Source organism: Rhipicephalus sanguineus, chromosome 4 (genome assembly GCF_013339695.2).
Source record: "Rhipicephalus sanguineus isolate Rsan-2018 chromosome 4, BIME_Rsan_1.4, whole genome shotgun sequence".
NCBI classification, from domain to species: Eukaryota; Metazoa; Arthropoda; class Arachnida; order Ixodida; family Ixodidae; genus Rhipicephalus; species Rhipicephalus sanguineus.
The window spans coordinates 42,621,658-42,638,077 of record NC_051179.1 but is presented as its reverse complement, the minus strand read 5'-3'; positions in this window follow the sequence as shown (position 1 = coordinate 42,638,077).

Genomic DNA, 16,420 nt, shown 5'->3' with positions numbered 1-16,420 from the left:
GGAGCACATCCCCGTAAGAGTCGACCATTTCATTGGCCTCGAATCGACCACGATTATATTAACTTGTATGTTTATATTACGCTCGCAAACCCAGCGCTCGCACGTCTCCTCGTCATCTTGCTTCGCGTCTTCCAGCAATAATTAAATTTCTTCTCTCCTCAACCAGATGGGTGCGCCAACTTCTAGATTGTCAGGAAAGCCCATAGAAACCTCCCCCCCCCCCCTTTTTTTCCCCCTACCGTCTTAGGTTTCCTCTGTTGCTCACGGATTTCATATAAAGCAGCAGCCGAAACAAATATTTCTAGAAAACTCAACAAGAGAAAGAAAAAGCAAAAAACCAGGAAGAAGAAGAGTGAGATTGAGAGTGCCAGGCTCTATGGCTTCTGTGATCGTATGGCATGGTCGACTTTAGAAGGAAAAAAAAAAGAGCGGCAGTTTAAGTCTTTCTTTTCTGCTTCTTGCGAAAGCGTTCTGCTGGAGACCGAGCCGGCTTATGGAGGGGAAAATGAAAAGAACTGTCATAAATATCGAGTGTACGTGTATCTGTGTGTGGGGGAAGGGATGGTAGCGAGGGAGGGAGGGAGGGGGGTGGTTGACTACACAGGCAACTGTCGCCGGGGTACAGGGTCCTATAGCAACAACATCGATCGCGTCTACGTACTCGTGGCGCCTAAGCGGCGCCTTGCGTCTCGTCGCGGAGGCATTTGACACTCGCCATCGCGTCCGCCCCCTTTTCACAGAGCTGCTGCTGGACGCTTTGGTTGGCAGTGCGGAAGAACGCCGACCCGCGCCAAGGGGTGGACCGGAAGAAACCTAGCACCAGCCGCGCACTAAAGACGAAAAAGGGGGCGGTGGAGGATCGGCCGTTTGGAAGTGCTGGCCTCGGAGCAGCCCTTCGTAACAATGAAAGAATATCTCCAGAAGAATCGTGCTTTATTGTTTGATTTTTTGACAGTGCAGTGATGAATCGGCGTGTCGAAAAAACTGCACTGTAATGCTGGGCCCCTCCGGCCATCTTTGCTATTTGTGTGCTTAGTGCTGGCTGCGTGCGTGTGTGTATGTGTGTGCGTGTCACTTGCATGCAGGGGCGTAGCCAGAAATCTTTTTCGCGGGGGAGGGGGGGTCCATTTACCCTTTATATATATGTTCGTGCATTCGTTTGCATGTGTGCTCGCATATATACAGATGCAAAATTTTTGGGGTGGTGTGTTTGGCCACTGCTATAGTCTTAAGGAGAGTCTGCTGAAAGTTTCGTAGAGCAAGTTTCGCGCAATGAAAACTAACTTCGTGGAAAGTTCAGCTTTCAGTTTGGAGCCACCGTCATTCTGTCATTGACTGCTGCCGCAGCTTCTCCGGCTGTCGATGCTGGCTTGCTATTGAAAGGCATAACACTGCTGTGACTGGGAAGATTAATGACATAGTGAGGAGGGTTTTCCAGACAATCTCGCTGACGAGGACGCAGACACAGTATGTCGTCTTTCTTTCTGTTGACTGTGAATCCTCCTCACTGTGTGCAACCAACTATTTAAGGCAAGTAATATTCTTAAGATCGTTCACATGAACTACCCTTGTTTTTTCAACGAAATGAACGGAGATAGTGTGATGATACGAAAGTTGTTTCGTCACTCCTTGAATCTTTTTTTTTGTTTTTCAGATTGCCCAGAAGTAATTTGGTTGAACAGTGAGAAAAAGAGGGAAGCAAAAAAAAAAAAAAAGCTGGTGTGCTCAGCGCTTCAGAAAAAAAAGTTGAACGACTTTCGTTGAAATGCTTTATACTTAATGAATGTGCAGGCGTTACTTGCTATCTCCCGCCCTTTATTTTATAGTGGTAGACCTGCACTTTTTTTATATTGATTGCACTATTTGGCGAGTCGGTCAAGAAATTTTCGTGCGACGCCAGATAACCCCTTCGGGTCCAACTTGTACACTCACGCCCCATCTCACGCATGAAATATATAAATACTCGTTTCGCGTATATAAAACGCATATACTGCGTCGGCATAACTACAACACGCATCATTAACACGGATGCAAACATTAAAAAAAAAGTATAGTTACCATCTGAGTATGTAATACGTTACCTATGAACTTGTCGCACCACCTGATTGAAGGCGTCCCCTTCCTTTCCATGTTATATACATTCGCTTTATTGTTTCGGGTGCACATTAAATAAATAAATAAATAAATAAATAAATAAATAAATAAATAAATAAATAAATAAATAAATAAATAAATAAATAAATAAATAAATAAATAAATAAATAAATCGTATGCATGGCGTTGATGATGAAGATGATAGTCGATTTTTATAGCTCAAGAGTAACTTCGGCCAAAGAGCGCCAAACACAGGTTTAGTGCCTGGCGTTTAATGAGACAAACAACTTAAACGGGTTCATCATAGCGACCGGACCGTCGATGTCTGTCGAGGCGAGGAGTTTTATATATCATAGATTCGTATAAAACGGACGGCCGCCCGGCTTGTAAACGGTGCAGAGAGAATATCGACAGCTCCCCCACGTTCGACAACTCCCCAGCTCGTTTTCGTCTAACGGGATTTGGCCGTCATACTTCAGTCCGCACACGCCGGAGTGCGTGGTGTTCAAGCTGCAGCGTATTCACGTACTATGTGCATGCGGCAATCTGGTTGGACGCGGCGATAAGAGTCATCGACATGTTCGAAGTGCGTAATTTACTCACATACATAGAAAAATACCTAAACGAAGGAGCTATGGCTTTATGTTATATGGTTTGGTACGCGGGGTCAGGACGTCAATACGCCTGCTATAGCTGCCACGGCAGTTTGCAGTCTCCGCTGAACTGTATGGACGTAATGCTCGCATGCCGTGCGTCTGCACAGAACCCACGAAGTGGACAATCGAGCGCGGTATATCGAGCGGACCGGGAGCTCAACATCGCAGTTATGCTGGGAGATTTGAATTAGTGCGAGGAGGGTGACAGGATCCATCCATCCATCCATCCATCCATCCATCCATCCATCCATCCATCCATCCGTCTATCTATCTATCTATCTATCTATCTATCTATCTATCTATCTATCTATCTATCTATCTATCTATCTATCTATCTAATCTATCTATTCTATCTATCTATCTATCTATCTATCTATCTATCTATCTATCTATCTATCTATCTATCTATCTACTCTATCTATCTATTCTATCTATCTATCTATCTATCTATCTATCTATCTATCTATCTATCTATCTATCTATCTATCTATCTATCTATCTATCTATCTATCTATCTATCTATCTATCTATCTATCTATCTATCTATCTATCTATCTATCTATCTATCTATCTATCTATCTATCTAAGACAGGACGAGTGCCTACTCACAACTGAACATTTATTGAAGCGAACTAAACATACAAGCGATTGCAAAAAATACGTATGCCGAGAAACATGTCATGGTATAAATTATCAGTAAAGAACAGATAAAAAGCAGGAAATATACAAAACACCACGGAACGGAGACGAAGTACTCGGCATCGACGCACGTGCTCAGGAGGTAATCGTCTTGAATTACATGTTCTAGGTGAAACCACATACTTTAAAAGCAAGTTTTGCTGAAGCGAACCTTTCTGTGCTTTCTTCCCCGAGACTTGGTACGACAGTTGGGCAAGAAAGAAGTTAGACGACATTAACCGATTCATGAAACCTCCTCTTCGCACACGTATTTAACCACGTTACACTCTAACCATGTATATATATATATATATATATATATATTATATATATATATATATATATATATATATATATATATATATATATATATATATATATATATATATATATATATATATTTTGTGGTCGCATGACTTTTTTTTCTATATTCTAACGTCTTTTCAAGCCATGAAAACACGGTGATAAACTTTACGTGCACAATAAATACATCGCGGAAGCTCGACAACATCAATACATTTTGCTGCAGAAAGAAAACACGCGCTGATCTCCTTTACACACTTCCTTGCGATTGCTCGACGTCATTTATTATCCACAATGTTAAAATTGCTTAGAGATAAGAACCTGATTTCCGGGCCGAGCATTGTTTATGGCTCGCAGCCGGGACAAACATCTTTATGGCGCTCCTCAGGAATATAAAAGGGGGGGCGGGGGCGTCAGCACTAAAGTTATGTGTAAACATCATTTCGACAGGAACTCGCCCCAAGCTGCAAGTCATCGCTGTACCACGAAAACACAACATTAAACCTTTACTGGTGTCCTTGACACATCAAGGCCGATTCGCCAAAAACCTTATACTTTATTCGAGTTCAAATTTTACCCGTTGCTGCCAGTGAATCGCATGACTCGTAAACAAATAGCGGTGGTTCCGGACGCGTATATACTCCACGATGTCACGACGCCAGTAATAATAAAAAAGACGCCATGGTCCCTTATGCACGTGCCCAAGACGACTCGTAGGTGAAAGCCATCTTCTTTTTCTTTGCAGTTGATTGTACTGATTCCCCCCCACCCTCCCCCATCCCCTCCGAAAGCTTTTTCCACCCAACGCGGTATCGGGCCCTCGCTTGACCAAGCGACGATTTCATGTGATGACGTCATCATGTGACGTCATGTTGTGCGACGTCATACGGTGAGGTATGACGATTATATGACGATGATTTTTGCATCACTCGTGTTGAAGCCGCCAACGCCGGCGGTCCCTTTCTGCGTTTGATGATGCACCTAAGGCTTTCGCCTTAAAAAAGAAGATATCCCGTAGTCCTCGAAGAGGATTGGGGAGGTCATTCATGATGGAGTAATGTTCAGCAATGCCCATAACACCGCATGACATCGCGTTAAGAGTAGGAGCGCGTGAATTTAAGGGTACCCATAAAAAGTAATTTCAGCACGTAGAATGAAAACAGAGAGAGAGGGATGTTGCAGCATATTTTCGTAAGTGGAACTCTCGAGGAATGCAATGCACTTCGTGGATTTAGACAGTGGCACAGTAGTGCGCATCTATCGCCTTATTGCTTTATTATAAGCGCGGGTATCGAATATTAGCCAAAAGAGCTGGGCATAACTCACTTTTATACATTCGTAGGTGTTCTGGTGCCTTGGGACGTCTCACTCCTCACTTAAAGTGTGAAAATGATTCATTCATTCATTCATTCATTCATTCATTCATTCATTCATTCATTCATTCATTCATTCATTCATTCATTCATTCATTCAGACATTAGCTTTGCGTATAAGATGCAGAACAGCGACTGTTAGTCACTATCGGGAACGGTGAAAAACAACGTAATTACAATTTCGCCACGGTTCTGTCGGCTTTCGATGACATTGCTTACGTACAGAGCGAGTCTGGGATCGTCTTGGAAAACATTCAAGGAGCCAACGAGGCGGACCCGAGGGAGAGCTTCGGCCTATGCAGTACGTCGTGCGGCAACGAGAAAAATAAGGGAGAAACGGAACATAAGAAAGAAAGAAAGAAAGAAAGAAAGAAAGAAAGAAAGAAAGAAAGAAAGAAAGAAAGAAAGAAAGAAAGAAAGAAAGAAAGAAAGAAAGAAAGAAAGAAAGAAAGAAAGAAAGAAAGAGGAATGCGGGGGGTTGGGGAGTCCCGAGGGAAAAATAGGGACCCTCATCAGCCACAGCGGGCGTTGGCCGTCTCGGCCATTGCCGACGCCGTGCACAGTTCGCTCGGCCGAAACGGAGCAGCGGCATTTGGCCACGACGCGCAATGCCCGTTGTTTTTTCCTCCCGGCCTCATTCCTCTCTTCTCTTTTTTTTTTCGACGCCTTTCCCATTTTTCCCATTCTTGTTTTCCCGTCCTTGGCTCCGCACCAGGCTCATTAAGTGCAGCGCTACATACGAAACGCAGCCACCGACCTACAGCAGCGAAATCACGACGAGACGAATAGGTTTTCGCGTTCTGCTGATTAACTGCACGCTTTACCCGCCATGTTGCTTCCCTATTTCCCTCTGGACACCGCTGACCTCATTGCTGCTGTTGCTGTCGTCGTGACGGTAGCAGTAGATGTCGCTGTTGTGGTTGTCGTTGCTTCGTTGTTTCCTCACCCATTCATTTCTCGTTCGCGATCGGTGCACCACGCTTCCCCAGCTCCCTTTGTGTCTTTAGGGACTGAAAACAAGAAAACAGTAGGCCTGAATGAACGGGACAAGCCCGTGTATGTGGGAGCTTAGAATAGGAGCATCGAGCGGGCTTTGTGCAGATGGAGGTTATTTGCGCTAAACTCCATGGTTCTTCTGTCCCACAGCGGCATAGCCGTTTCTCTTTCTGTAAAGATCCTCCCTCCGTCCGTACGACCATTGTTCGGCTGGGGAAGTGCTCGAACTCGCTCGGAACATTGATCCCACCGCAGCTCTTCGCACTTCTGCGCCATGCTACCGAATCTTTGTGTCCCGTTGGTGCGAGTGCGCCTTTGTTATAGCGTGACGCTGTTCACGAATGCTTATTACAGCGAAGCTGTTTGTGTGAACCCTGTGTCGTCGGCATCGTTGGTGTGGCCCCGCCAACAGAAGGACACGTGACCAGGGTGGAGAGGAGGGGTCTGATGAGCGGAGGAGAGGGAAATGGGATCACGTGATGACGCTACGTAAGGCGGCCGATTCGTAGTGGACTGAAAGGGGGGTCACGCGATGAAGCAAGTGTAAGGCGGGTGATTCAAACAGTGGATTGAGAAGGGAGCTGTAGCCCCTGAAATGGCAGATGGTAAACTGGGGGTGACAGGAAAAGAGTTAGCAGAAAGCGAGAAGAGTCTAGGGTAACCCACGCCGACGGGAGCCGTCGACTGGAACTAAAGAACTGATTTAGCTTAGATAAAGACACAGCAAGCAAATGACTTGCAAGTAGCTGGGCAAAACGAAAGAAGAGACTTGAAGGGACCAGCTGAAAGGGGCAACAACTTCGTTGTTCGGCGGCTTTCACGGTGTGGAATTGGCTAGACTGCTTGGGAGTGTTAGCGTTGATGCATATTCGCGCACACCTTCTGTCCCTTGGTTCACCTCTTCACAACCAGCAAGGAGGCCAGTGGGATTCCGAAAAGAATGAGGGAAGTAAAGGAGAAGGAGCAACCTCATGTTCGAACTAATTAAAAAAAAAACAAAGATAATAGCTCAAGAATTCTCAGCCCATGCATGATTTTTCGTGGCATATAACTGTAAAGAACAAGTTGCCAAAATTAATCAACAGCCTTACATCAAAACGATTGTCATAGCTGGAATGGTCGCTTTGAAATGCTAAATTCGACTCTTTAATTCGCATCACGCTGCTAATTCTACACCATATGACCCTTTGAGCCGAAAGCGGGTGAACAGGATATAGTCATTTAAACTACATTTCATCGATTGATTACGCAGAATGTGTAAGCAAAGCACCGCGTAGGCATACGAAAAAAAAAATGAGGTAGGGAAGTGACTCGCATCACCTACGTTTTTAACGGCAGGGCAAACGAAGTAACCTCACGTTCCGGCGCCGGCGCCGGAACGTGTGGTCATGCGTACATATCCAGGCAACAATGAAATACGGCGACGTGAAATGACAAGCAATCTCGATAAAAGATCATATTGCCTTATCGGTAACGGCTGATCGCCGACAAGTCAGCGATCGAGAGAGCATAAGTTATTGGAAAATTGCGAATAAAAACACGCATTTCTGTACCGCGCTTCTGTACGCTCGCTAACTCCGGGGTTTTCGCGTACGACAACGCCGCCGAAATCTGTAATTCATAACGAGTATCGCATGAAAAAGAAATCAAGCAAGCAATCATTTCAGTAACAGCTGTATACACAAACGCATAAGGGTGCATACTAAAATAAGACAGAATCAAGGCGTCATCCATGCAACTACGTTCCTGCTCGGCCAAGCGCTCATGCATAAAGGCTGACTTCATTTTTTTGTTTTTTTACCCTTTCGTCCTTCGCTCGTGCAACAACAAAACATTCCTATATACACGTAAAGCGAACAGATCTGTCGGTCGATTAGGACGGCACGCGACACAGGCGACTGCCCCCCTCTCCCCCTCCACCCTCCACTGAACGTGTCGCGTCAAGCGGCGCCGCCATCGCCTACAAACCCGTGGACGTCCTTGAAGCGACAGGCCGAGACTGCCACTACCAGTAGTGCATCGAGCGCAGACTGTGGGGGCAAATTCTAACGGCTTCACAAGACTGTGCATAATTCTGTCCGCATCTAACGGCTTCCCAGCGTCCCAACGAACGAAGTCAATTTCCATTGATGTAGTACACGTATACGCGCAAAGCGGCGGCTCAGAGGTCCCAAGCCGTAAACACAGATGCAGTCAACTCTGGGCCCGACTCGGTGCTAGCGCTTTCAACACAAGCCGATTGCAAAACAGCTATGAATCGAGAAGCGTATGTATAAGGTTTCAAGAAACAAAAAAAATAAAGAGAGCGAAAGAGAAGTGGACCGCGCCGTCGCTGCATCGCTAGATTGCAAATGTAGCCCGAAGGGTATACATTACGTCCGCGCCGTGCGAATGGCTCTATGGAACTTGCCGTCATGGTGACGACACATGCAGGGCGAACTGCAGACTTGCCTCTCTTGTTCCGACACAGCTTCGAAATGAAGCTTGTTTTGTTTGTTACTGCTTAGGCGATACATCAGTCTAATGCCAAAGTCGTTTTCAATCATTCATATCAACACTTTGAAATTAAGAAAAAAGAAAAAGAAACCGAAACTGAAATAACAACACAATAACGCCCGGAAGCCCCACAGAAATGGCGCTTACAGAAATCCATGCACTGTCCGTCTTGTGATAGCGTCTCGAATGATGGAATGTTGGAATGAATGAAATTTAGATGTACAATCGCAGCGTCACTTTTTCCTTTAGTAATTTCGGCAAGAAGCTGTGGGACCGCTTAGTTAATGGTCATGGCTGCTGCCAGCGATAATCCTTATTGAGATCCACTTTGTAATGGATATGTGAGGGCAACCAATAGCCCCTTAGCCTGTTCGTTACAATCGTGCTTTTATTGCGCCTATGGAAATGCAGCACTTCATGAATATCTCTTTCTTCTTATCCTTCCTTTCTTTAGGGAGGACTACGCCTACGCCTACAAGGACTGGGATTCTGTCATAAACCAAGCCTGTGCTTTTTCTCCACCAGTATTCTTCTCGAATAATGACGTTTATTCTCTCTCTAAACGTCTCTTTTTGCTTGAATAAACACCGTATATAAACACGTTTCTTGAATAAAAAAAAATGCAGTTGATAGTCAGCGCTGTGTCCTGTCGTATGTGTGCCTTAGCTTTTTTTTTTCCCTCGTTCTTTTCGCGCTGCAACATAATGAACCAGAACCAACTAGCCCAGTTAACCGTACTCCTTGACTTGAACAAACCGTTGACAACACTTGCGTCCACGTTCAATCCCAGAACCTATGAAAGATCGAAGCCTTTCACGGGGCTTGTGTGCATATACTTATGGTGGAGATGATGATAATGGTGATGATAATGATAATAATGATGATGATAATCACATCCTCCTTGAAACGGGGTGGCCACCAGTGCTCGCCTTTATCCTGTTCGTCACAGACATGCATCCTATAGCCTGCTCGTTAGAATGAGCTATCCTATAGCCTGTTCAATAGTCAAGTATCCTATGGCCTGTTCGTCATAGTCAGGTATCCATCCTACAGAGCTGTTCGTTAGAATTAGTTATCCTATAGCCTGTTCGTTACAGTCAAGGCCTGTGGACGGCTCATTAAACCTGATATTACTTCGTATGTTGCAGTATATATTACCTGAACAACCCTGCTTAAATGGCGTAACTATCACGAAATTGGAGAGCACGAGACGCCATTGGTTTACTATATGGCTGATGGCGTTGTTCGGCGGTCGGGCGTCCGAGCAGCCGGACAGGTAGATAATGCGGGGTTTCGTCGTTCGATCATTACCGAGAAGCGTTCCATCCCGTCGCTGTTCCACCCCCCCCCCCTTTTTTTTTTTTCCTTCTTCATTCGTGGCTTCGTACACGCGGTGACCGTCGTATAACCGCCGCGGTGGCCGGTTTGCCATGCGACGTACGTATATAGTGTGTATAGGCTGCGGGCTCGGACTTTCCGCCTCGACGCTTCTCGCTTCGAGAGGAAATCTGGTTGCAAAACACGTTCCTACATAAACGCTACACATACGAGGGTGGGCCGTACGTGTACGACGCATGGCGTGACCAGCCGGGGTGCATTGTCAAGATGAAAGCAGGCATTGCGTGTACGCTCTTCGGAACGTTGGCTGTAATACAAGATGGGCCTGACTTTGGCGTAAGATAGGACTACGGGGCACACAACCTTAATGAAAACCGGCAGATAATCAAGCGAAGGAATGTATAGGGGCCGTTAATCGCACTATTTTAAGGGTATTGTAGTAATTGGGATGTAGATGTGAAGAAAGTAAAGTGGACGAAAAGACAACTTCCTGCCGGCAGGGACCGAACCTGCAACCTTCGGTCTTACCCATTCAGTTACGGCGGCGGTCGTCCCCTCGTCCACTTATCGGGTATTTATGCGCATGCAGACCTGGGAGTGTTAGTCAGCGCTTTTAACTACGAGGAACACCATTGATGGGAGCAAAGTGCTAGACACAGGTATGTCATCAATGCTGCTCAACCTAACCTAACCTAATTTAACCTAACCTAACCTAACCTAACCTAACATAACATAAACCCGACGTAACTTAACCTGGCCTTACCTAAACTAAAGTCGTGGAGGAAAGATGCTGGCTATTGTTCGTGCTAACAAACGCGATGAGCAGAATACTAAAAATTATAGTGTATTACGTGCCGAAAACCTCGATATGATAATGAATGAGTGAAGTTAAAACTGGCGTCCCTCATAATCGCATCGTGGTTTTGGGACGTTGAGCCCCTATTATTATTATTATTATTATTATTATTATTATTATTATTATTATTATTATTATTATTATTATTATTATATTATTATTATTATTAGGTTAGACTTGCGCGAAAAAACGCGGACAGGGGGAAGGAACGGGTGCCTTTCCTCCCACCAGTCCTCATTTTTTCGCGCAGTTTTAACCTTTCTCAAAGTATGAACCAATTGTCAAACAAGAACGTCGCATATATTGCAGTTAAGTAATTACGGAGGAGCACGGCTTCATTTGTGGAGGTTGGTGATGATAAGTATTTAAGAGTGCGCAGTGTGTGTCATTGTTCCAAGGAAATCCGTTCGGAGAATATCAAGTCGTATTACGCTGTATGATGATTATGATGATATTGATGAATAAACTTTATTTTGGTCCAGAGAAGACGCTGTTCTCTCATTTTACCAGGGGAGTTCTACAATCTGCTTGCAAGCAAACGTTTACCTCCGATGCTTATGTTGATTTCTTAACTCATTCCACTCGGCTACTTTGCTACCGTATGTTTCCATCAGCCACAAAAGTCATACAACGAGTGGATCAAATAGACACTTTTGACGCCGACACGAGACAGGTGCCAGCCTCCATATGCAAGTTGCATATTATTCATTACAGCACGCCCGGCTACCTATTTATTGACCAACTTCGTCTGGAAGGCATTATCGAAATTTTACCTATGAAGCCCCGTAACTATCTCTACATCCAAACAAGTCGAAGGGTTCACAGGAAGACCAAGGTTCGATGTAATCATTTCGCCAATCTGTCAAATAACGCCACTGGAACCAAGGTTTGAATCATAAGACATCTATTCGTTAGGGCAACAGTGACGTCGAGCAAAAGAACGAAGGATTTCGTCAGATAGGTCAACAACGATGTTTTTGCTCTGGCGTATGCATTTTACCCCCTCGCTCGACTATAGTGTTCGTTACAAGGGCGTACCCAGAAGTTTTTTTATTTTTATTTTGGGGGGAGGGGGCGGTCGAACCACCCACTATGCGTGTTCTTGCGTGTGTTTCTATGCCTGTGTATATACATATACACATGCAAAATCTAAACCTTTCGGGGAGGGGAGGAGAGGGATTGGCTTTGAAGCCCCGCCCACTGGCTACGTCAATGGTTCGTTACGTCACGACACTCCTCACAAGAGTGATAAAAGAAGCCCCCGAATCTGTATTCATGGCTCGGGTTATTAGGACTTGCCTCAAACGTTATGTCACTCAAGTATGCTCTATAAATGTGGCAGTTCATCGTTCTGAAGTTCGCCGTTCACCCGCGTTTCAAAGGAGAGCAGCTGAATCCCTGTTCTAAAACAAACAACAATAAAACTTGTCTAACAAAACGTGACCAGTGAAGGGCCAAATGAAGGCGTGTATAACGATTCGAATAGCTTGAATATTGTATCACAGCCTCACTTGGTGACTTTGTTTGTTCTATTTTTTTTTAGAGGCCAGCTGTTGGGATCTCGACCGAATTCAACGCAATTTATATCTGAGCCCTTCAGTCGTCGACTCGATTTTGTTTAAAGCGGGCTCGAGCTGCGGCAGCAAAGGACGGGGAAATTGGATTTCAGCGAGAAACGGAAGGTCCACGTGTGTCCTGCGATCTCATGAAGAATTCAGCGATTCTATGTATATGGTTGCCGTACGGGCACATTATCGGCTTAAGACAATTTTATTTCCGTGTTTTTCCTTAGCGGGTTTCGTACATTTCTTTCAATATATTTCAGCCCATGGTCAAGCCTTTCTCGGTAATCACTTTAGGAACTGCTTCACACAAGTCCCGCAGCTGACCGACGGGACGTTCCTTACGCCTTCTTTGCCTTTGCATGCTTTCTTTTTTTCATCTTTCTTTCTCTCTCGATATAAAGAACATGGCAAAACCGTCATGTTCGTTGGCCTGAGAAGGTCACACAAGACGTTCCCAGTGTGGATCGGGACATAAGCAAACTGAGACTGATTAGGGCAGGGATCTCATCAAACACGTGGCCCACGGACATTCCACTAGCGGCCCGGTCAGCACATCGCTGTCTTTTTCCTATATATCTCAAGAAATTTTCTTCGTAAGTTTAATTGCGACCTACACCATACCTACACAGACGGGACTGGTCTCAAGCGTATCTTTTTTGTTAAGGGCCCTATGCGGTTACCATTTGTTTAAACATAACCGTGGAACAGAAACTCTATATTTCAGAATCGGCGTTCAGATTTCTATCATTCGGAAGATCTGTGTCGATATGTGTCTCGCGTTAATTCCCCTTCAGAAATGACCTATGTATGTATGGGAAAGGCCTCCTTCAAATGGAAACGTTAGCTAATATTTTGTTCACTCCCCCCCCCCCCCCCCCCCCCCCCCACGCTGCAATCTTTTTCACTGCTAGCTGATATGAGTTTGAGGCCCCCGGACTGGGGGATGGACCAATTAAGCAAAAAATACAAGTAAATACAATGCTTCTGTTTGTCTATTCTTTGAGTGCTGTCCACGTTTCAATGTGCGCTGGCATGTCCCATCAGGACTAAGTAATATGTCCCTTGTGCATTCTGGCCAACGTTTCGGTAGCTGCACCTACCGTTTGCCAGAGCCTCACCCTTGACATCCGTGGCACGTTAGTTCTAACTCGTTAACGGAATCTCGTCACGTTGGGGTTCGATGGATGCGGAGACGGTACTTTGAGAATGATGATACTGAAAGTAAAACAAATGAGAGTTTATAAAGAGTATAACGTCTTCAGAAAGGAAAATCGATGGTACGTTCTTTTACATCTTTTCCTAGCGCAACCTTGATCTGGTTTCCCGGTAATTCTTATTACCGTTCACATTGCGAGGTTTCGAAATTAACCAAATCTCGGGTTTCGTAATTGCTGACAAATGCTTACACAGCTAAGCACGCTGTCTGAAATTCGTAACGCGCGCACGTTTCGAAGCATTAAGTTAACCAACGCGCTCTGTAAAATTCCCGACGCGAAGGCGTGCGTTTATTTTATTTTATTTATTTATTTGAACATACTGCTAGCCTCACATTTGAGGCTGTTGCAGGAAAGGGGGTAAAATACATAATCAAAAGAAGCAATTTAGGGTAGGCGCATACATATTTTGAATTAAACTGGACAGTACATATGCTCTCCGCCTTAATTGTACAACGCTACAAAATGAGAACAATAATAAACGGAATGTTACAAGGTAATACACATATGCAAAAGAACACCGTTCAAGTAGGGGCGCACATCAGTCGAATTGAACTGTCGGTACATACATTGCATTAATTTACAAATCTACAAGAATGAGAAAAACAGCGATGAACAGCGTGTTACAAGCTTAGCGCACGAAAAAAATATTCAAAAGAAACTATAGATAAATTAGACATTTTATTGCACTAGAGACAAGGCTCGGCAAATGCTGACGAAATCATGAACAGTATAAAATCAAGGCAAGAAAAAAAAGACATACTGTGAAGGGAAACAGATTGTCATTGCCCAACGCAGCGAGCCTGCATGCCGATAGTAACTAAGCAGCATTATTTGAAATCTTAGCAATAAAAGCTTCGAGTGTTGTGCACTCGACAGCATCGTTAGGCAAACTATTCCAATCTCGGATTGCTTGCGGAAAAAAAGAGTACCTGAAAATGTCGTTGTGAAATCTGTATTCAGCTAAGTGCTTGGTGTGTTTAGTTCGGGAACTGGTTGTATTTGAGGGAAGTAAATAGTTGCTCACATTGATCTTCATGCTGCCATTGAGAAGAAGGAAAAGCAACTTAAGACGAAGTAGTCTGGCTCGATTTTGTATAGTGGGAAGATCGGCTTGCTTTAATAGTTCTGTAGGGGAGTCACGTCGGCGATACCTATTAAAGATAAACCTAAGTGCTTTTCTTTGTACGCTCTCCAATTTTGCTATGTACTGCTTACGAAAGGGAAACCAACATATTATTGCATATTCAAGTATAGATCGAATGAGTGTCACGTATGCTAGGCGTTTAGTATCTACGGATGCGCACCTAAGCGAGCGTTTTAACGAGTACAGAACTGCCAGTGCTTTGTTAACAACATAAGTTACCTGCTTGTCCCATTTAAGATCTGATGAAATTATGAGGCCTAGATATTTGTACTCTTTCACTTTCTTTAACATCTGTCCTTCTAAATAATATGGGAAGTTCATGGGCGTTTTTTTATTCGTTACTGTCATGCAAACCGTTTTTTCTGCGTTAGTCACCATCTGCCACGTTTGACACCATTGTGTTATATGTTCAAGGGCTCTGTTTAGGATTATCTGATCTTCACGGCAGGTTATTTCCTTGTAGATAATACAGTCATCTGCAAACATTCTTACCGTTGCGTTACAACGGTAAGCTTTTGAATGAAAACTTACGTAACTAGTCTTGGCTGGTGAATTTCTTTACACGCTGGCGTCATGAATCACAGAGATTTAGGGTCTGTATCTGTGCGATTCATCAAAAAACGCTGCGAAGCACTAACTAAACCTTCCCGTGTTATTGCGTTAAAGGTGCCACTATTTGTACTTTACAACCTGGGAGTGTTAGACAGCTAGCGCTAACATTCCAAGGTTTACACGCGCAGAAACACCCAATCAAGTGGACGGGAGGACGACCGCCGCAGTAGCTCACATGGTACTGCATCGGACGCGTTATCCGAAGGTTGTAGGTTCGATCCCTACCGGCGGCAAGTTGTCTTTTCTCGCTCTTCAATTTCTTTACATGTATGTCAGAATTACTACACTATACAGCTAAAGACTACATATATAATGTTCTCTATAGCTTCCTTGGCTTCGTTGTTTGTTAGTTTCATTAGGTTCTGCCTAACAAAGAAAATGAGCATTTGATCAATTCCCCTCTTTCGTTCAATTAAACGCAAGATATATACAATCGACTTCTATCTACAAAACTTATGCGGATGCATTCGGTGTCTCACAACTTTCTTAATCTGACGCCCCGACAGACGAAACTGGAAGGAACAATACGCCTACAAGCCCCGCATGGTTAATCAGAAATTAAGATTCTTCGAGTTTTTTTCCTCACACCCCTTCCACCCATCTTTTATATACCGTACTTGCGAGAAGCCAGGCCTCGTAAATCCTCACGCAGCGTCGTCTCATCTGGCAACACTTGTTCCCCGAGAGACACTTCCCCGACACTTCTCAGCGTCAAGTAAGGGAGAAATCGCGAGCATCACCCCAGAAGCGTTTCGCAGATCGAGCACTCACGCAGATTGAACGAGCGTGGCCTTCATTACGGCCGGGGGAGCTTACAAGCAAGTGCTCCCCGCCAACGACGCACCTCGCACGCGCCTCATGTTTCAAAACACGAGCGGATGAGTGACTATACTACTAGATAGCATGCATCCTGTATACTGTTTTCTTGATGTCTGGCTGAACTGGGATGAAGAGACACGCTTGGCTGGGGTCCTTGGCGCGGCGTAACGCTGGTCAACTCCTTTTGTGTTTCGGTTTGTTATTCTCTCCACGATATTTCCCCTCTCCCGAGGACAACACCCGTCGCCCCTCATCCACGCCTCGTGCCCTAGC